A 23,447-nucleotide genomic window follows, 5' to 3' on the forward strand; every position below is an offset into this window, starting at 1 on the left:
CACCAGGTGTCAGAATACATAATCTGAACAAATAAATTGTGAGGAAAACCAACAATGTTCATACATGTCTGTATCCTGAATAGGTAAACTGTCTTTAGTAAGCCAGCACCTATGCAGACACAGAGATTTGTGGAACAGAAATACTTGTAAATCATACAAAAATAAGTATAACCATATGAAGAAAGCAAAAGGGTAAACTGACTGAAAATACCGAGCAGAAAGTATTCCTGGCAACAGGGAACTTCTCCTGGTGATAAGATTCTGGTTCTGGGTCCTGAACTGCCATGCATCCACATATCAGACCTGGAAAAGGAATAAAATAGTGAAGGGAAGACTATTCTAATGAACAGGCATTCCCTTGCCTTTTTTTTTTTTTTTCCCCTTGCTCATACCAAGGGCTCTTGTGCAAAATAGTATGGTTGTCGTCACCCTCAACAGTTGTCATCTACTAGGAGATCCTCAAAGTACACTATGATTTCTTGGTCATAGGCCTCTTCAGTTGTGTTTAGTATTTCATATATTTTTAAGATGAGTGAGTCTGTGAAGCCAGTAAATTCAAATGAACTAATTACAGTGTCCTCCTCAGACACTTCTGTCTACTGACACTATGAAAGCTATCTCCATATCTCAAAGGACAGTCCAATGATTACTAAGGCAGCTATTGCATCCTTTAGGCTTCTCATTTGACGTTTAGAACATGTGTGCTAGGAACAGCTCACCTTAAGTGAAAATAGGGTTGGGAACTCATGTATTTTGTGTAGGCTTTCTTTGCCTATTGCAGGTCAACTTTTTTAACTCTGGAGAACATAATGTAGTCCTTAAACAAAAAAGGTCTAAACATAAAATGGCTTTCTTGTATATCACTAGGAATCTTAGATTAGACTGAAATGAAAAGTCATACAAACATTTGATCATTAAGTTGTTTGCTGTAAATACCTTTACCTGGATTTAATGATTTCACGATCATGATCCTGAATCCAGGATTGGAATATCACACAGTTTTCACTATAAATATATTGGCTCATTGCCATTTGTTTTCCAGCATTTGGGCCCCTGTCAGTGAAGTTTCAGTGTTGTCATTGACCACAAGTGTATGTTTAATACCTATAGCATTATGCATCCGTAGGGAGGAAATAGCCATTTCGTATTGCCAACATAATTTTTGTCTAATTGGTTTGGCTACGTACAGTGTTCACTAGATCTCAATGTATCTTTCACTGAGCAATCAAAGTGCTAGAGGTTTTCCTCTCAAGTTTTGAGAGAAGTGAGCAAAATTGTTAAAGGGAGTCCTTAATGTCTATGGGGACGTAAAGAAATACTTCAGTGTTAAGAAATTCTTAACTAAGTTTTTTTAAAGAAATACTAAAATGGGGAATAATAATCACATTGTAATCAACTAGGAAAGAAACTGGGAACTATTGTAGTGTTAGGGAAGATGTAGAAGGCTTGAGGCAACGAAGAACCACCTTCAGTGGCTCATCTTAAGTTATCCATTTGTTAAAATACTGTTTAATCAATGCCATCGGACACACAATTATACTGAATTGCCATCAGCAGCTACAAATTCAAAATGTTTCTGTGAAGGTAGTACCCAAGCCACCATTAGAATTGACACTCCCTAGTATTACTGTCAGCAATCCTGGCAAGGAAAATAAATGTCAGGGAGCACTGAGTGAGGGGCTGCCCCACGAGAGGGTGAGACAGAGGCTGCCCCACACAGGTCATGCCGACCCCCATGGATCTGAGCAGGGGGCAGAGCTGGGGCCTGCAGCATCCATGGCATGGCAAGGCGATGGGGGAGCAGGAATTGGGGCTGAGATGTCGGTCTGAGGGGTCCATCAAGAGATGGGGCTGAAGATCGGCACCCCATGGCATAGATTCAACGTCCATCCAGAGAAGACCTGGGTGTTCCAATCTGGGCTTATAAATGTGACCCCTGGGGTGGGGTGGGTGCCCCAAGTGTGGCTGGTCAGGGCCATTAAGGTCTGACACTGGGTGTGGAACATGAAATGGGTTTTTAACTGCTAGAAGGATCCCTTCAAGAGTGGATTTTGACATCAGTGGGACAACACTACTGCACACTTGCTATACCTATTCCATGAACAAATACCTAGATGGCTTTCCTGCTTCAGACCTTTAATTTTTTATGTGCATTTAATCATCTGACTGGGCACAAAATTTCCAGTGGGAGATGCAGAAGCCAGCTGAGTTTGGTTCTGTGGAAAACTGAGCTGTTGCAAGTGTAGGACAGTGCGCTGAGGAGTTTCTAAGTGAGCTACAGACAACATGGTGCAAATCAGCCTAGGAAAGGGAAAATCTGGATAGAGGAGGTTGGCATGTTCTGCATCCTCTTACTCCTGCTTAGTCTACTCTCCTTGCCCTTCAGAAAGAGTATGTTCCTTATGCCAACCCTCACAATGCAGTAAGTCCACTACATAGCCCTGAAGGGAGTTTGCTCTGAACAAAGAAAAGAAACTTCAGCAGCCTATGCAGCTAAAATGCGTTCTCTAGCACATATGGAGTGAGGGTTTCCTCTTTGTTTCCCCAAAAATGCACATGGGTCAGTGAGCCTAAAAGCAAAGCAAGAGGATAATATTAGATTTAGTGCTTGAAGTACTAAAAGAGATGGTCCATGATCATGAGATTTTTTGGGGCAATGTGCTACTTCTTATTATTCTTCTACAATAGAATTTTTTCTTCCTCACCATACCTCACAAATAGCTCGCAGTTCTACATCCAAAATGCATGATCCTGTAGTAGATTATTCTGTGGGAATTATTTGAAAGGGAATTTGTCCAGAAGAAAAGGGCAGTAGATCTTATTAAATCAATGTGATTGTGTTCTAAAAGGTCAAGATTTTACCAACATAGAGTAAGGCATCAATTTCATAGAATCAGAGAATTATAGAATCATTTAGGTTCGAAAAGATCTTTAAGATCATTTGAGTCCAGCCATAAACCTAACATTGCCAAGTCCACCACTAAACCATGTCCCTAAGTGCCACATCTACACGTCTTTTAAATACCTCCAGGGACGGTGACTCAACCACTTCCCCAGGCAGCCCCAGTGCTTGATAACCCTTTCTGTGAAGAAATTTTCCTAATATCCAATCTAAAATCAATCAATTTAAATCAATCCCTCTTTTCCTAATAATCACTTTGAAGCAGTGTTTCAAACATGATAATGAATCAGAATACTATGTAAAAGACAAGGCAGCAGGGTAAAGCAGTAAGCATGCTTTGCAACTACTTTCATGAGCGACCTTCAGACACTATATGGCTTTACTGAGGGTAATCTTCTAATATGGAATGTAGAAATACAGCATATGCTAGTGGATGAAATGCTACTGAAGAGACATGGAAAGCTCACGTCAGAATCCTTTTTCTTTTTTTTTCTTTTATAACAACAGGAAATGTATTAATGATGACGTTGTTCTGCTGAAAACCCTGAATGCTGTGGTATCCTAGATCCTGCCCTCATTCCTTCATCCGTAACGGAGCTTGTGAAGTGCAGTAGAACACAGCATTGAGAGAAATCTGTTCTCACAATAAAGCCTGGCTTCAGTTGTCTCCATTTATTCTGGTGCAGGCAAGTTTCTGTCAGGGTAATGAAGGGCTCTGACAGGGAAACATGCAAAGGCAGAGAACAATCTTACTCCAAGAACATGAAGATAGAGCAGAGTTATGAGAACAATGGGTCAGATGCTTCACCAGATCAGAAAAGTCTCATGTCACTGTGCTAAAGCAAAGCCAGGAAACCCACCACTGTGTTGTGGGTTAATAATAAACTATTCCTGTTCTTAGAGCACTCTGGCTGAAGCCAGGTATCAAAATATAAATAGCACATACATTGCATGAAACCTGTCTGGTTTTTGTTACAGTATGTTCTGGCTGTACCCAAGGGGTGCTGTTCAATGTGTGCTTTTTGCAGGTGGGGATGCACTGGCATTGCACTCGAGACAGAGAGGAACCCCTTCCTTCACTTCCTTCTCTTCTCCCCCATCCCTCCAACATTTTTTGAACTTTGAAAGCAGTGAAGTTGAGGAGAGGGGAGACCTTCTGGTTTCCCTGTAATGGTACCAAAACCTCTGATGTTTGTGCGCTTTTCTGGAGAAGAACAGAAAGTTTGGGAAAGACGTGTCTTTGCAATGTAGAGGTTGTCTCAATGTGAGAAGCTGCTCTAAATCTGGGAATCTAAAACACGCCTGGTTCATTAGCTGTCTTGCTGATCAACATTTTTTGTTGTTAATGATAAACAATCAATCTGGCTCAGACTGCATGCTTTTAAAAATTACAGTTCTTCATCTCTTTCCTCCCAGCCAAATGTAACAGCTAATAATCATCAACAGTATATAATAAATTTCAAGCTTACAGCCAGCAAGCAAGGCTGAAGTGCTATTTATGAAGTGCTCTGTAGATCTCAGCACATTGTTTAGCTCTGTTTAATCTGTTGCTTTTAGCTGTGGCATGTCCTGGGACTTTGCTATTACAGCCTGATGTAATCATTGCCTCTATGAGGATTTCTTGAACAAACATCTCAACAGCTTAATTCTCTGCCTGCTGGGATCTGCAGAAGTCACTTAGCTATTGTAGGTGCCCATTTATGTCTGGCTACCTCCTTTCTCTGCTGTTAGTGACAGCTATTTCCTATCAGAGATAGACACAGCCTTGTTTTCACAAAATGTTGGTAGTTCCTGGAACTTCATATTCTGAGTATATTGTTTCGCCTTCTTTGTCTATACACGCCAGCAGGTCCCTAGCTACCCTGATGTTAATTTCTAATGCAACCTTTAAAAAATCAGTGGTGACAAGCTGTTTCACCAGTGCTGTTCTGGTTTTTAACATAACTAAATAGGCATCACAGCCTGACTGCCTCATTTTGGTAGGACATATTTTATTATTTTCCCACTGTTTTCCATTAAGTCATTTTGCATAGGAATAATGGGAAGTACTATTTCACCCGTATTTTGTTGAAATGTGAGTGTCACTGAGGTATTTTCATAACAGACACTTCATCTAAAAATGAAACGCTTGATATGCGTAATCCCCTATTTACTTCCGTTTCAGTAAGACCGTCTCAGGGAAGTTAACAGATAATTAATTTTTTATGGCAGCAAGAACCTCTGCCGCTTCCAAGGGCTATTTTTTTACAGTGTTGGCAATATCATCTATTGTGCTTGCCTTGGCTTATTTTTCGCCATATGCATTTCTCAGTGTCCTTATTTATTTGAAGCTAGAAAAAAATTATTTAGTTGATTTTTTTTTTTTCAGATCCCAGATGATTTACATGTACACTAAAAAAGATATTTCTGTCATATCAAGCTGAGGAATTGCCATTCTGATATCTTTAAACAAAATCTCATCTTGATTGAGAGCTCCCTCTCTTAACCAATAGTAGAGTGTGGGCATATGCTGTTTGTCACATACTGGGTCCCAGCTACTTTTAAAAAGGCTCATCTTTAGTGGCGTCTCTGATATCCCTTGATAATGCACAGGCTTTTCGCTTATGTACTTGTCTGCTTGTCTTGTATGAAAATACAGGATCTTGGTCTGCTTACCTTAAGGGTTTATCAAATGCAATAAAAATTTGTTTGAATCCAAGTATTAATTGGGCTTGTAATTCTGATGTTTGTAACCACTTTATTCTTGGGTATGGCAATGTTGATTTGGTGTTACTTAGCAATGAAAATAAATGTTCATTTTAGCTAATCTTGGCTTCTTGTCTGAAAAAGAAAAAAGAAAGTGAACAAACAAAACTCTCCACCTCTGTAGCTACAGGCCACTCCCCTCCATTTTCCTCTATTCAAGGGTACAGATGCCAGGCTTTCACTGGTACCTTAACATACAAGAGTCCAATTTTGACCATTTTTAAGACAATTATGCCAATACCTTTCTTGCATGTATCTTGCATATATCATACTCTTGTGTCTTAACACCCTGGGGGTCTTTTTTAGTGAAATCTTCAACTTCATTTAACACCTTACTTAGAACGAAATCTCACATCCATTGGATATGCCTTCCCAATAGTCTTCATGTGCTGGTGTACACAATTAGAACGGCAGCATGTTCTTTGCAAAGTGGGCCACTCCATCTGCAACTTTTTCTGTCCCTTGCTTGTTGGGCTAGGGCTATGCCCATGCATTTTGAACTTGGACATCCGCTTAATGTGTCTTGCTGTCTTTATTTCTGCTTTATAGTTCCTAGTCTAGAGCCTAGTAGCTTTGGCTCTTTTAATATTCCTGTGAAGCACTGTATCTGATGAATTCAGTCCAAATAGCAAATCACCAACAAACAGTACTTTTTGTTGACTGCACATCTGCTCTGCTCTGATCTGCTTTACCAATCACACCTACTATTAATCAGCTGAACATCTAGTAAGGTATCAGACATTCCTGGGAGAATCTTTGCCTGGTAGGTAGCACCAAATATGTCCTCTTTTTCTTATACTCGTTTATTATGGGATTTCATACCTAACTAACAACTTTGTCTTTTTGAAAAAGTTTATTAGCTTTCAGACTAACTTGCATTCAGGCAAAATATTCTGTGCTGCAGTATTTCTAAAGATATACATAGCACTTGCAAGAATTATTTTGGAAAAAAGTGTAGTGAGAGACAGTGATATTAAGAAAGTGTTTTACTGTTATGCAAGTGGAACTATATCTTTTATAATCTTGTTAATGGCTCATTAGTAAAATATGTAAGGCATCAAGGTTTATATGGGATGTATAGCTTGTTAAACAGGAAAGATAAGGTCTATCAGTTTTTATTAGGTAAAGAAAATAGTCAGAAACTTACTTTCTTCCTGCATCACTCTTCAGCAATATCTAGACATCAAAATTCTTCTGTGATATTAAAGCAGAAAGTTTCATCTTGATCCAAACTTTTGTGAAATGTAGTTATGTTCTGGTTTCAGAATAAAATCTGGCCTGCAATAACTTCAACCGCAGAGCTGTGAGTGCAGGCAAGAGAAGACAATCTAGGCACTTCCTGTGTGCATCTAGATTTCTGAGTGGGACCTATGCTGGGTAGTAGATTTTATGTACATTATTAGCAGCCACATAGAAAATACATGTAAGGTAGATGTTTCCTCACTAGGTGGGAATATAACATACAGTATAGAAACATTGCTGATTTCTAGCATCCCTGAGTCAATCTGGGGTGACAAACAATTTTCCTGCTTCTATGGATTTTTGATCAACTAGTGTCCATACACAATACTTCACGTAGCCACTGTAGAGGCCAGTGCTGCACTTGAGAATTATTTTAGAAAGGAAACTTCACAGAAAAGCCTTTGAATTGGAAGCTTGCAACACATTCAGGTTGAAAAGAGAAGAGAATGACTGAGTGACTTTAAACTGACAGGAATTTAAATAATCACTTGTGATTTCAAAGAAAGCAGAAGAACAAAAGTTGTCAAAAGATACACTGATTTGAAAATTATTTAAAAGTGCTATCTTATTTAAAGATTTGCATATATACAAAATTACTATATAGTACTAAAGAAAATAAGCAAATTTTTATTTAAAGAATACCTTTAGATCAAGGTTAACAGCTAAAATGAACTCTGTAATTTTTATTGTGCAGATAAAATCACTCTTTCATTCTTAAATGGTTTTTGTACAGCTTTGTCAGTTTAAGTGTGAATCTCCTGACAAGCCAGTCTCAGTCTGTTGCCTGCTTTCCCTTGCTTATGTATTTTCATGACAAAAAATGACATTTCATTTATCTGGAAATTTACAAACATATCTTTAAGCCAAAGTTTCCTTGTAGATTACAAAGGGAATGCTTAGTGTTTCAGCTTCTAGTGATTCCGGTAATCTATAAGTCTTTATCAGAATTCACATTTAAAGATTTACAGAGGAATTTTTAAAACCATTAAACCTATTTGGACTGCGCTTTCATAATCAGTTGAACTGATTGAAATTATGTGAGTCCAATGCCAAAGCTATGCAATTTTGAGAATCCCATGGTAAAGAGAAGACAGTGGGATTTTATCTGATACTGTAAGGCAGAATTGGAATTATTATATAGGCAATAATGAAAAGAAAGGTAAGGACATGTCTGACTAGCATCTATAGAAAGGGACAAGGGAGTTAAATCTTGACAATATCAGGAAACCTTTCCAGATGTCTTACATTAAAATAGGGGTCTCTCTAACTACAATCTAGTTACTTATGTCACACAGGAATCTTAATCAGTATTAACAAAATTTCAAACCCAGAAACCTAGGCATTTAAGCCTATGGTACAATGACATATCATAATATTGATCATATGATCATTTGGTACATTATTTTTGTATAATTTCTTTTTGAATATACAATTTTAGGACAACAACTGACTGGGAAATGTTATAGTCTAAAACATTGTTAAATAATTGCAAGAAACCCTGATGCTCCATGGAAGACTGGGGTTAGGGGGTGTGGGGAAGCACCCTAAAATAAACCAAACTCATATTATCAAATTAAGCAATAAGGTTAAGGTAAAAAAATTGAAGCTGATCTGTACTAGTTATAGTATGCACGCTACTTTTCATTATAGCTATTAGTCATAGCAGAAAGTAGTACCTACAAACACTGTTGTAAGACAAATGAGGTGGGATTTACTTCAGCAACTGAAGCTGTAGAACAAAGTAGTTAATACTTGAGCAATTGTTTCAAAATCTCTATTTTACAGCTACTTCTCTATCTATTTATATATTACTGAGTTTTTAAAAACTTCTTCAGCTGTGCTTGTTCAGATGTTCCATCCTCTCTGGTCAAGGATGGAAATCTTTTGGGACGGCGTCAAGGAAAGATATAGGTGGAGATCAGCCCACAATTATATGCATTCTTGGATAACTGGCTTCCTTTATGCACACCAGCAAAAGCAAAGGCTTATGATCTGTAGCACTGATAGCAGAGTGGTGCTTCAGTGCTTTCTATACCACACTTTAGGCATGACTTCATTCACTTCAAATTCTTGAAATGCACTTTACACAATTCTACTTACTTGGCCTTTCCTCAGGGGCAATGAAAAGGGAAAGGTTTGGGTTAGGATCGCAACGGTGATCAAATTTGTATTTGGGGAATAATAAAAAACTTACTTTTAACCTGACATTCTTTTATGGGGAGAAGGAAATACTCTAGAAATTCTATAAATCAGGTGTTAGATTATCAGTTTAACAAATAAATGAGCAATGTTTCTCTAACCACCACTTTATTTTTAAGTCATATTCATTACAACTTATCGCTGCTGCCAGCAGAGTATGAGGACCAACAATAAATGGATCATTTCCATAACTTTTGGTCTGAATAATGAGTAATAACCATATTTTTGGGGCTCCTTGTACTTGTCTATTTAGTAAGTGCTTGATATAGTGCCATATCCTATGTGCAAAACATTAAAAGGTTCACTTTTAGATTTACTCAGTTGCTGGAATGTTTTTAAGTTGCTTTCAGATAAGCAAGCTCATGCAATGGACTAATAAGTATATCATTCCACTGACAATCCTGCTGGAAAAGGAAATTACAGATCAGAAAGGCACCTGTTTCTATAGTGAGAAGCACAGTCTGATGAGTGTGTTTAAAATTATTTGTTGTTTCAGAGATATTCTCACTTCTAACCGCAACACCCATTTTAGGCAGAAAGAAGCCCTCTGGAACAGTGGAAAACTTCAGCAAAGAGTTTTCCAGCTGCAGTATGCAATCCCCATGAAAGCAGTTGAATAAACAGACAGGTGCCTGAATTTGACTGGAGAGGGAATGCTCTCACATCAAAAATGACTACTTGAGTTGGTAGAATGTTGTAATATCCAGCCCACATTGTGTGCCAGCTGAGGACTTTTTATGGCAAGATGTAGCAGTTCATTGTTGCATGCAATGCCATGCACAGTCATCACACCTTGTCTGGAAGGGTCCACAGAAGAGCAAACAGGCTTTATGTAGGCAGGTAGGTACTGTAATTCAGTTTTACAGCTGAGGAAACAGGCTTTGGAAATCTAAGGGCTCTGCAGTTCAGTGAGTGCCTCCTAATTTATCCTTGGTACATACAGAACAGAGAGTGGCTCACACTTAACTACCCCCAATAGTAGTAAGAGATTTGCATTGGAGGTGACAATAGAAATCTTCTCCAGCTTTAACTATGAACTCACCCTTAAAAGACCTTCTGTTATTCTATATGATTTGAAAGGCACTTACATTCCATTATTTTAAAAGTTTGGTGATAGATGTGCATTTTACTCTGAAACTTGTCATTTAGCTCCAATCTGCATTGCGTGATTCCTCCCCCTCCCCCCCCGCCTTAAAAACAAACTTGAGAAGTGTCCTGATCCTGACAGTTTAGTCTGCTACTATGAGTTGAAAATTAAAGCTTGTATAGTCAAATCTTGGCAGCTCCAATGATTTTGCCTTTTCAGAATGTGTTTTATTCTCCTTTCCATGCATTGACACAGACATGCCTTTCAGATGCTCTTCAACTACAGCTGTGTGCACTTGTATTGATAAACTTATCAAATAAACTCAAGCAAAATTGACTATCAAAGGGAAAGAGATAAGTAGAAAGACATTTTCCTATGGAAAACAAAAAATGAAAGAAAAAGAAGAGCAAATCAAGTATTTTTAAAAATAGGCCAAAGCAATGCAAATATTTTCTCACGTAGACAATACCACTCGGTGGGGAAGGCAGCTGTGATTATTACTTGCAGTTATTGAATAGCTTTCATCTATCAGATATTTATAACGCATGCAGAGTATGTAGGAACTAAGTATGTTTGAATGCTCTTCTATTATTATACAGTATCTTTCAATTTATGCACAACTGGCTGTCTCATAGAGTACTTGTATTTTGTCTTTCTGCAAATGGGTCATCTCAAATGCCTGCCAGGGTTTACTTGGGCTGATCACCCAGGCCACCCGGCTTGTGCTTGCTTTCTCACTGCGCGTAGTTTCCCTACCTTGGTTTATGCAACCTCACTGCTGTTTGCACCTGCAGGAGGATGCTGCTGTACAGCACACCTCACTCTGAGGACTGTCATTGGGAACATGTTTGACATCCTTAAAATGAGAATGCCTTCTTTTTGCTGAGTGCCTGACACTGTTTATATGCTGCAGGCATCTCCTGCCATACGGCCAGGGCACAAGGGAAAAAAACAGTTGCAAGAAACAGACCAGCCTCTGCAGATATACAGGGGGCAGGACAAAGACAACCTCTGGCTAAATACTTTGTTAAAGCTTTCTGCCTGGAGAGTGTTTTTTCCAGACTAGCCAAGAAGAAAAATAGGCTGTGGAGAGCAACAAGAAGAGGCAGTGGAGATTAGCATCTTAATTCACCTGAACGTGGCAGCGGTCAAAAGGGATGGATCTAGCAAGTAATTGGATGGCTCTCAGTGTACCTTGTCAGCTTGTTTGGACACAGATCTGTGGCTGGAAGAAGGAGATATTGCAGCAGCACCTGCAATATGTTAAAGTAGGAATCTTCCATGATGACTTCTGAGGGCCAAACTCCTGAGAGCTAGTATAAGGCTCTTTGCTGGTTATTTTTTAAACAGTATCTGGTTGGAGCTCCTAATTAAAATAGATCATAGGATAGATTAAGATAGGATAGGAGGTGAGGTACAGCTCAAGTAGCCAAAGCTGCATGATAAAGTTGTTACAGACATGCAATTTTGTTCACTGACTTTGACAGTTTGCTATGTGGTCAAATTTAGTCCTCAGCAATTTTCTCACCCTCCAGACTTAGACCAGGTGATTGCGGTGACGTTACATTGAGCTGGTTCACTTACTAGTTGCTGCAAGTTAACTACAAGCTATGTTCCTTGACCCAATCTTGTTAAGGCAACCTGAGGTAGTTAGTCCTTGCCAGCAGGGAGTTCTGCTGATGTTCGTTTCAATGACCTGGCAAAAGCACCCACAGTGGACTGTCTGCACTTCAGTTTTTAATTTTGCCTTACGGTGTGACGGGCTGAATACTGCTGTGACAAACCAGCTGGAGAGGAGGAGGGAACCAAGCAGTTGCTGATGCACAGCATTTACCTGAAAGGGATACTTTGAGGCATCGCTGTCAGCTAAGCAGTTTGATGGTGGTAGGTCATGTGTCGGGGCTGTTGCCAGAGAGCTTGGTGGCTTTATTCAGAGACTGGTGATGTCCAGAGTCAAAAGGAAGGCAGTGAGAGGATGAGTTATGGATGCCTTTGCACAGATGTGGACCTCAGATTGTATTAATGGGACACAAGTTGCCCTAAGCTAGATGTAGTCACTATTTGGTAGGGCGAAAGGGATGGATGTACAGCACTGAAAATCTTCTCCCTCACAATGTGATCTGTAGTATGTTCTGTGTCAGACAGTGCTAATGAAAGAGTCCGCGATTCCCTTAGGGAATTGATGCATTTTCCTCGTCTTGTCTATTTATCTCCCAGGCCAGGGCAAAACCATTATTTTGATCTGGGGAAGCACATTTCATACCATGCTGTGGTGTTTTTCTGCCAGATTTCCCTGCATTAACACTGTAATGATCTATATCTGTGATACCAGAGTTTCTAAAGAACCCTGTTGCCTTCGGTGAGTCAAGGAAGAGAGGGGCTGTTCCTCAAGCATCTCTCAGCTCTTCAGCAAAATATGATTGCTTGTATTACTCTGGAATAACTCCTTCTAGTAAATACTTGAACAAGAAAAAAGGGGAGAAGTTTATGTAGAGGAGTTACATTGGAATGTGCTTCAGGAATGAGAAGGTAAATGGGATAGTCTTATGAATAGGCTGCAGTCTTTTCTCATCATGCACCTTCAAGTAGAAAATTAAGAGGCTTGTAAGAGTGTTCACTATCCTCGCATTAACTCTGTTATTAAAATAATTGAACTTCTGGTAATGGTTTCCCTATGCGTTGTGAGATTGTGGAAAGCCAGAGAGAAATGCTTTGTTTAAAATTACAGTTAAAGAAAGGATCCTCACAGTTTATTGCCTCTGAATTATGATACTCTGTCCCTTATGCCCTTTACTTCATTTTTCTAAAGTGTTTTCAAGAAGCTATTCAGTTACATTCCTGTCTTAATGGAGTTCTGATTGGATGAATTCAGTTACAGAGAAGACCTGTTCTAGTTGTGACTGCTACTTTAAATTTAATTTGGGGGGGGGGGGGGGGGGGGGGGGGGGGGCAGGACTCACTGTAACTGTAGGCATCTGGTCCATAAAAAAGATGGTCAAGATACATGTGTATTCCAGATCATAAAAGGCTGTCAGGCCTCGCACTAATTCTGAAATGAACACTTTCTCTGTGGAAGATCAGTTTAAGGACCATCCCCAGTCCATGGCCGCTCTAGCAAATGTTGCTGAAATTGACCTATAAAGGCTTTTTGGTGGTTGTTTCCTCACCTTATTCCATTCTCCCAATGCTGACCATGATGTGCTGTCTTTGGTACTTTGGTACGAGATTTGGTAATGGAATCACTTGCAAAAGTAGTGCTCTAATTCCTCAGGCAATAGGCAGGAGTTGAGACCATTAAGGGTGTGTTTTTAGACCCTTCTCCTTAGATAACTCTAACAAAGAACTTCTGTTCAAATACCTGACTTGCAAATATTTGCATTCTGATCAAATATATCATGGGACCAAACAGAGAATAGATCCCTAAAAAGGAAAAGAGTCCAGTACCCTGGAAGGACTCTACGTGGAAGCATATGAGTAGCTAATATGAGTAAGCTCACATCTACTCAGAAGGGAAATTTCTTGCTGTAGAAAACTCCAAAATTCTGATCTTAAAAACTATGTCTGCATGTGAATACAAGGCACATTAGGACAAGCATACATGATCTGCTCTGTAACACACACTAGCTTTCTGGTCAGTTGCTTCAGTTCTCACATCTGCTGAGCAGGGTCACATAAGGCAAGGAAAAGCGGATGGAAAACAATGCAATTCTTATTACCAGTGCACAAGAGGCCTGCTGTGATGCTTAAATAATGAGAAACAAGTTAACAATACACCAGGTTCTTCAATTGCCCTTAGTTATCATTACCCCACAGTACCATTAACAAAAGTCAGAGGAAAGTCAGCTTCCACTACTGACAGGAAGCTGAAGGAAAATAATCTAATGCCAAAAAAAGCCCCTTGGAAAAGAAAAAAAAGAGTCCTAGAAGCACTAACAAAGATCTTCAATAAATAAGACTAAAAGTAATGCTATTTACTTGTTTGAGTAGAGGACTGAGCTTTCCAGTGACTTTAATGATGTTTCATTGTGTCTATATTTATTTCTTAGCAATGAAGGAAGAAGTTCATGTTAAACTCCAGAGGAAGAAACATGCTAAAACTTAATTCTGTCACTAAAACTTTGCAGTAGATCTCTTACTATTCCAGGTTATTGCAGAGTTCTGAGACTTGATCATTAGTCCTCACTTACAAGGCTGCTGCTTATTAAAAGCAAGCATTGCGTGTCAAATTCTTTAGAATGCGGAATTCAAGATTAATGGTGATGTGCTTTGGTCCTGAACTTAGAGACAAGCTTTCATACAAAAGTACATGTACATTTCTTTGCTAGGGAGACCACCATTTTCATGTTTCTGTTGTTCAGTCAGATAACTAATACCCTGGTGCAAGCACCAGAGCTCCAGGGAGGTAAGTGGCATCCAGGGTGCTGGTCCATTTCCCCTCAATGCACTCTGCAAACTCTTTCAAGCCGCTTGCTTCTTTGCACGCTACTTAATGTACCATGGTATTCTTGTAGCAGCAGCATCTGCAGCCTTGGTACATCAAGCACTGGGTGTCCCCCAACCCAGTCTTTTCCTTGACCCTGGCAAGGACAACTGTTCCTAATTCATGTTTGAACACTTGGAGCCAGTTTCTTAGTTGCTTTCATCTTTGCAGCACTCTGTGGCAAGAAATAAGTTAACATCTGAAAATGGCTGTCCATCACCTAAAGGTGGTCTTGGTGAATACAGAATTGGCATAGCTCATCTGAGGCCATGGTTTACATTTGTGGGGATGGAGGTGAGGGCTATGCACCATAGCTCTCCCTCTCTGGCTAGCTGCATGGCAGCAACCCAGAAACCACTCTAATCTGTTCTGATGATGAGGAAACAGTATCTATGTCCTGAAAGCAATGAGCTTTAATACACTTTTCTGTTATGCCCCTTCTCCGCTACATTAGGCTGCATCTCAACACAGCAGAGCATCTGAGCTACAGTCAGTAAGTGCCAAACATTCCTGTTTTTCGCTCTATGCCATTTTTCAAATGCCACTGACATCCTTAAAACCGTCATCTAGGTGTTACTAAACTGTTAAATCGTATTTTGTACCAGCAGGCCCCAGTCTAAGTGCTAGTGCCATCCCCCAGCTAATGAGCTGCTAAGAGCTCTATCTGATGTTTGAAATCCCAGTGGTGCTGCATCCCAGAGTTTAGAGCCTGGGCTTGATGCAGTCCAAACAAAAAAGATACATCTCCAAAAGGATGGTAAGTGCCTTAGTTCCCATGGTGTTCACTTGATCAAAATCCTAATTCTTCAAGTATATTCAAAGATTCATGTGTACTATGGATGTAGTACACATTCAAAAGTGCTCAAAAAATCACAGTTGTGAAGTTTATTTCATAGCGATGATTAGTTAGTTACATGTCAGTACAGGGAGATGTCTGATTAGTGGAATATATGCCCTGAGTTGGGTCACTTTCCCAAACTCTTGTGTTTTAAAGACAGGGCAGGACTTTCCAGCTTTTTACCTAACTGATATAACTGAAGAAGGAAGGAACAGCTGTGATCTGGCATATACTTAGTTAAATCAATTACAAATTCTGCAATTCAACAATTACAGTTTTTCTGTAATGTACATCACTAAAACCTAGAAAAATATGGGGTCATGTGTAATGGTACATTAATTAATACTGTGTTTAAAATTAATTCTAATGATTCTGAGTGGGAACACCAAACGAATATGTTTTAATCTTTGCTTTTACAAAGAATAAGATAAATTAATGATATGACGTATAGAAGATGGTCAGTGGTGTTGTATTGCCATATATTAGAGAAAATTGCAGTAGGATAAAAATCACCACAGGTGAAAAATGAACCTGCAGTTGACAACTTCTGAGAAGACCAAAGTAGTATGCTTAAAGTTCACTGATGACTCCTCTCCTGTCCCCGCCTGGTGCCTTGTTCAGCCGGGGGATGGGGGTGGATGGTGGGATGTGTGTGGAGGGGTGTAAGTTTTGGAGGGGTTTCTTTATCTAATGGGTAACTTAGAAAAATAATAAAGGCATATTACGCACCCCACCCCCCGTAAACTGAACTTCTCTGAGAGATATATGCTGCCAAATTGACGAACTGATTCTTATTCTCAGGTCTGTGGAGTGTCCCAAATATGTGGTGTAGTTGGTGGAAGCGACCACTACTGGAAAGTAGTTGTAGGCTGCCTGGTAAGTAGAGATCTCAGAAATGTTGCTTGCCAATCTGGCTATTTAAAAACTGGGTAGGGATGTCTGCCCAGGGTCAACGCTCTTCGGTACCGAGATGAACTCAGCATCTCAGCCCTGGGTGTAACATAGCTGGCAAAAAGTGCCCAGAGCCGCTCAGAGTGAACTCCACACAGCATGCAGCTGTTGCAGTTATTCACCAGGAAATGCTGGGGACATAAAAGGAGCTGAAATCCCACTCCTCTAAAATCTGAATGTATTACATGAGCATATATGCCTCTTTCCAAGGGGCATCTGCAGTGTTTCTTTAAGACAGGCAGATGGAGTATCTAAGTCAGTGTAATGTCTTTGTATTTCCTAGGTTCAAAAGGACATTTCAACCACCTGCTGTGCAAGATTGCCTGTCCTTGTGAGCATTTTAAAGTAAAATAGTAGCTCCATTTTGGAGAGGAAATTTCTGTGGCTGTTCAGCATGTGGTCTGTGTTACATGTTTCACTGTGACCAGGGAGGTGCCTGAGATCCTCAGACGCTCAGGCAGCTCAAGTCTTACCTAACATATGTAATAAATTTAGCTCAAAGCAGAGCCAATGCCTTCCCCTGACCACCTCAACCTTTATGGTACTACAGCTATGCCGGTGTGAAATACTGTGGTACGTTCACCCTGTTCTTGCACTGTTCCTTAGGCATCTTCTTGAAAAGCAAATACAGGCTAGATGGACTGTATCTGACCTGGTCAAACCATCTTGTCAAGAAGTCAGGAAGACTACTGGGATCCTTGCCAGTCTGAGAGTACTTGAACAGACAGCTCTTATTTCGTAGCAATATGTCTTAATCCTTCAGGACCATTGGGAAATACAAAAGCAGAAAGTGTGATCGGAGTAGGGGAGAAAGTAAGCAAGGGACAATTTGACTCTGCTCTCAATGACAAGAAGTCTTCCTTGGTGAGAAAGGTGGGTCAGGGAGTCCCAAATTATCTTTCTTCCAGAGTTATTGGATGTAACAGGAGCTTCATTAGGAGCAGAGACCAGAATTTGGGGCTCTCTGTGTTCACTGGCAGTGGGCTAGGATGCTCATGCCAGTTCTTTTTTGGGGAATATGAATTTTGCATTCCTTTTGCACTCCTTTTGCACAGTGGCTCAAACTTACAACAGGATGAAGGGTAGTTCTGGCATGACATGCCCAATGACTAAAGCATTTCCTGTGAAGTTAGAGGGCTGAGTTCAAACTACAGTCCAAAGACTCCAGACTGTACATGTCCCATATCCTAGGGAAGTACTATAAATACTGTACCATTATGCAAAAAGCTGGCTATTGCTGCTTCCTTCCTGCCCCTATTAAATATGTTGGGTGTTTTTTGTCTGTGCAGGATCAGGGCTCAGTACAGCATTCTCTTCATAATGTTTGTAAGTCCCCATTATTCTTCTTCAAAATAAAAATTAAAGTCGTTAGTCAGTTAATAGAATTTCTAATGTCTTTTTTTCTCCCTGGATGACTGAATTAATATCCCATATCCTCAATACCTCCATTGCATAATGATGCTTCACATGCACAGAGGCAAAACTATTCAGCATACAAACATTCTGATGATAAGTGCTCCAGCTGTAACACATCTCTATAGATACAAGAGCAAGTTTGCTTGCTTGTTTACCTTTTGTAGCAGCATATGAAAACTGAAGTATTTCATGCCCTGTCTCCCTCCTTCCCACTCAGAATTTTCCTGTACACGTTTGATCCTCCTGTATTTCTTGGCTGCCATACATGAAATCTATATTAACTCTGATTTGTTTACTGGGTATTTCCATACGCATGTTTTTTAGCAAGTGAAAAGTGCCCCAGTATTTCTCAAAGTCATCTGGAACTGAGGGGACCACAAAGTATCACAGACATAGCCCCCTTCATTTAGCAGGAATACTAATGTATAGATATACCACAGAAAAAGCCAGGTTAAAAGCAATGCAACAATTTCAAAAGGGAAGTTACTGTTTTTATCCCATCTGCAATTTCATCAGCCATTAGTCTTTCCTGTCTCAAAGGGACTATCCTTTTGTTTCATGGCAATGTGTAACAGAACGAATTTGAAATTTTAAATGTATCATGTTGTACATTTATCAAGAACTAAAGTCTGCTTACAGAACCCATCAGAAAATCTCTCTGAAGCTATGGTTTCCTTTTGACTTTTTCCTCCCACAGCAGCAACCTGATCACTTAACACTGATTTACAAACATCGAGTCAGACATCCAAATTCTTATAAAAAGCAAAACCAACCCCCTACCCCAAAAAAGCTCATTGATTTTTGCTAGTATTAAATTCACTTAATTTTTTTCCTCTGTGAGCGGTACATATACATATTCCTATGATATTGGCTATGTAAATAAGAATCTTTACATGAGGATTCTAGTATAAAGGGTATTCAGAGGAATGTGGAGACCGCAATTCATTTTAAATTCAGAATTAGGCCTGTGTCCTTCAAGTTACAGCATGCTAAATAAGTCCATAACATGCTCAGAAAATAAACTAGTGTCCATCTGTAAGTAGTCTAAATTTAATGTGTGGTCTCTTCAGTTTTTCAAGCATAATAACAGTATGCTTTCAGGGCATGCATCTTAAAAATTTTATCCTGTCTTGCAAACACAGCATTGTTGTTCCCACTGTACTCATTCAGACAGTATTGTTATAAAGCAGAATAAGGTAATTCAATAAATTACTGGAAAGCATTTTTCCATGTACACTAAATCAACAAAGATTGCTTAGCAGTTAAAAAAAAAAATGCAATAAAGTACTTTGATCTACCATATGTCTGGAGAAAACCTAAACTGATTCAGTGCAGTTATTACTCTTATTCAGTGAGTGCTGATGCTGTGCTTCACGCTATTGAAAAAGTGGAATATGTGAACACTGGCTCAAAGATCTTGTAATTTTGCAGATCACAGCAGAATTAGACTTCCAAATGACAGATCTTTATAAGGAGAAATAGGATATTTGAGACATTCTACCTATGAATTTTCTTGTGCAAGCCAAGGGATGGTCTTTGCCCCTCACAAAACAGAGGCACAAATCTCCGTTGCTCTCCCGAGTTCATTTTTACACAGATGACTGCCTGCTCTTTGATATCCCTTTACCCAACTGTGGGGCTGGGGAAGATTTGGGGTTAATTAGCAAGGAGAGGTCACTGGAGTCCTGGTTCACTTATTTGTTAATTTCCTTGAGTTAATAAAAAGGAAACTGCTTTTCTTGGTCTCCTCACTACCATCTGGTCTGCATCCTTTTCTGAAAGGGAGCTTCACAGGAAGCTGTGCGCCCAGTGCAAGCAATGTAGTAGGTGACCCACAGCTCTCAGCGTAATGTACGTATATTCTGAAGACCAGAATATAATGTTGGCTACAGGAATTAGAAGTGAAACAGACCCATTATTTCACTCATGTGTCTCAATTGTCATTTTAAATTAAAATCCATGTTTAGCTTTTGTGCTTCAATCAAATTCTTAAATAGGTCACTTTACAGATTTTCTTGGAATTGTGTTTTACAGCCAAGCTGCGCAATGCAGAAAATATTGCCTGATATTCCACCACAGCATTCTCTTTCTTTAAGCTTTTCTTCTGGTTCCTGGCAATGACAGGAATAGGAAGCACAAATGATAGTAATATGAGAGTTTACTTCTTTTAAAAGTTTGAGACATGGAATGGTCAATTGTACCTACAAAGGTTTTACAATTAAGTGCTATTTAGATTCACAGATTTTTTTCAATCTAGAAATGACCATTAGACCTTCTAATCTTAACTTCTCTCCTAGGCTATTAAATTTTATTAGTAAGCTTTGTAATGTGTTTCTCTAAGTCTTCTCTCAAAAAAAAAGCATCCAAATGAGTTAAAACCACCACAATGAGAATCCATTGTTCCCCTTGGCAGGAAAAGAGAGTGACTTGACTTTCATTGATATCATTTGAGATGCCAATGACTTCTGAGAGAGAGACATATCAAAGAGGGTAGGGAGGATTTTAAATAGCTTTGTAATCTACTTTGTAACTTCCTGTGATCAAGTGAAAGCTATCAATATACCATTTTGCAGATGAAAATTTTCTCATATAGAAGCCATTTAGGGACAGAGAGGAACAAATACCAGTGTGCTGGCTATGACTGCAGCATACCTGCTCCATGGCTGAGGCACTGTACTGTATCTCCTCAGCTGCCAAGCCACAACTGGGGATGGTTATTAGTATAAAAATTGAATTATTCCCAGTGCTTTCAAATGCTATGCAGAAATTCTGCTCTGTTGCTTGCAAGGGTAAAAAGGGGAGGGAGGAGGTTTGCTCAGGTCTTCTCAGCCCTGTGGAATTTCTGTACAATATTGAGCCTGTGCTAGTCCTGCAAAGGAACTACAAATTCCTGTATTCTCCATGTGAACCTCTAATTAATCCAAGTGAATATCAGTACCAGCTGTCATAATACCATTTGCAAACATCCGTAAAACCAGTGAAGGTGTCTTTCTGTATCAGAATTACAAGCCAAATTTGTACCTGTTTATACAAGGAGTTATAAAGGGTAAGAGTTTGACATGGGATTTTGTGAAGTGTCATTTCAAATAGTCTCATCTGTTCCAGAACAAAAGTTACTAAATTCAGTCAAAATTAAACTCTAAGCTAAGTATGTGTTTGCTTCACTCTATTTTTGACTCAGGCATTCAGGCTTTTTAAATAACTAGATAGCATTAGTTAGAAAAGATAACATTAGTTAGAAAGATATTTAACACTTATTAAAGTAAAAATCATTGCAAGGTCAAAATAGCTCTTCAGGATTCAATCAGTACCTGTCATTTAGATGGTTAGCTACTTCTGGGTTTCAAACCATTACATATGATCAATAAATTCCAACAAATGTTCAGCAAAACTGCAGGCTGATGTTTCACTATAGTCTGAAAGCTCTACAAACACTAATGCAGACAGCTTGTGAAATTGCTTTTCTGCAAAATGAAGTGATTATCAAAAACACCTCACAGGTTGACCAGGAAATATTTGGTGCATTTCCTTTCTTCCTTCATGACTAAATAATTGAAATTCTGATAGATTCCTACTTGCAAATGATTTTCTTATCATGGCACTGATGTTGTACAATTCTCAAGGAATATTTCATAAATGTATCAGTAGTTGCAACTCTGCTAATTTGCAGGAAAAAATAATTTTTAAAAAAATCCCTTTGTTTAGGACTGCTCTGTCTTTTGCAACACTGTCACACGATCCAGCGAAGCCTGCCAAAGGTCATCCAGAAAAGCATATATCACAAGGGAAGCGGATGTCTCTTTACGTCACTTTAAATAGAGATGGTTACTGTTTGAGCTGAGCTACAAATTCAATTCCCTGCAGTAATTTAGCATAAATTTCTTTAGGGATTCTCATATGTCCTTCTAGGTCAATTTGTTTTTTAGCACCAATTGAAGAGAAACGCTTTGTGGAGACTAACACCTGGGTATATTTAAGGAGGCAATGCATCCACTTATCTCTTTAGAGATTGTGTTAAAATTGGTATTTTAGGATCGACAGAAGAAAATGGAAAAAATCCAAAGCATCCTGCCAAGTGTGGAAAGCCATGATTTACTCCCTGAGGACTGAAAGTTACAAATCTAGTGGTCTCTATTATAATGAACTGGCCCTTGACCACTGAGGTGATGGCAATCATAATCTGTAAATCTTGAAGCCCGGGCATCAGAGCTTGCAGGCTTCCCTTAGACCTCCAAGGTGGATTTCACTTCCAGATGCTGAAAGTGATCCTATGCTGCTGGGAACATCATTACCAGCAGTAGGTTTGGAATTGAAACCACATTAGCCAGGAAGGGTTTTAAAATCAAAAAGAATGTGTTTTCTGTGCAGGTCGATGTAGCTATTCTTTTTAACTTTGTCTGCCAGGGAAAGTGTGCACACGCAAGTTTTCTGAAAGGTGATTTCAAGGGGAAGAGATGAGGTGGGACCTCAGCAAACTCGGTGGTAGGGCCGGAACTGAAAAGAGTAAAGGAGTGGTGGCACCTGCCTGCCCTTGGCTCGCCAGCCTGAACTCCCACTGGAAGGGCAGCAGGTGCTTCTTTCGGGCCCTGGCTTCCAGTTCAGTAACTTCAGCTTACGGAGAAGAGGTATCTCTGCGTGTGTAGAAATAAACAAAGCCATCTGTCACTCCGTCTCACAAATCAACTGTCCCTTGTATGTCTTGTAATTGCTTCCCTTACAGGTTGCGAGACAGCAGCTAAAGTTATTTTCTTTCAAAGCTTGCATCATGTCTTTTTATCCTTTCATTTGAGGCAAAGAAAGGGTTAATCAATGACCAGACAACTTTCAGAAAGAATACTATCCATTCTGAGCCAACAGCTCTGCAAAAGAGAAACCCCCCCAGCCCCAAACCATAAAACAATGAAAAGTTTAACCAGCTGCTGATCTGCTTTCAGCAGGCAAACCACCAGCTTTTGCATGGTCCTTGCATCAGCCCAAGCAGAGGTACCTTCACTCAGGGGACATGTCTGCTCTCAGACTGAGTTTTAGTGATCCCTTTCTCTTTCCATCTAGGCTGTTGTTACCAAATCAGATAGACGGCTTCAGTGCTTCTCAGGTTTGCAGAAACAAGTTAAATATGAGAGGTGAGGAAAAGCTTCAAAAGAGTGGATATTATTATTGTAAAAATTGGCACTAAAGATCTCCTAGGGATCTAATACCTGAAGGCATGCTTTTTATCAGGCTGTCTCCCAAAAGCCATATGGAAAAACACTGAGTCCTTAAATGTGTCTTTGCTGTCTTTCAGATGTCCCATGGGCTTGTTTGGACATTTTGGTCAAATCACTTGCTTTGTTTGTGTCTCATTTCTCGGATTTGTGAAATGGAAATAAATGCATTCACTTTTTTTTTTGAAGCACTGTTTTAGTGAACAGAATTCAGTGCCAAGTATTACTCTTCTTTGTCAATATTAATATACAGTATCAGTAGTACATTCTCACAAAACAAACCACCTGAAGATTTCCACTCCCTCCTTCCTCACTGTACAAGCACAAGTGCCCTGGCCATTACTGCAACCACGCTGGAAGATACTGAAATTTTTATGAAAACC

Source organism: Gymnogyps californianus, chromosome Z (assembly GCF_018139145.2).
Source record: "Gymnogyps californianus isolate 813 chromosome Z, ASM1813914v2, whole genome shotgun sequence".
Taxonomy (NCBI): domain Eukaryota; kingdom Metazoa; phylum Chordata; class Aves; order Accipitriformes; family Cathartidae; genus Gymnogyps; species Gymnogyps californianus.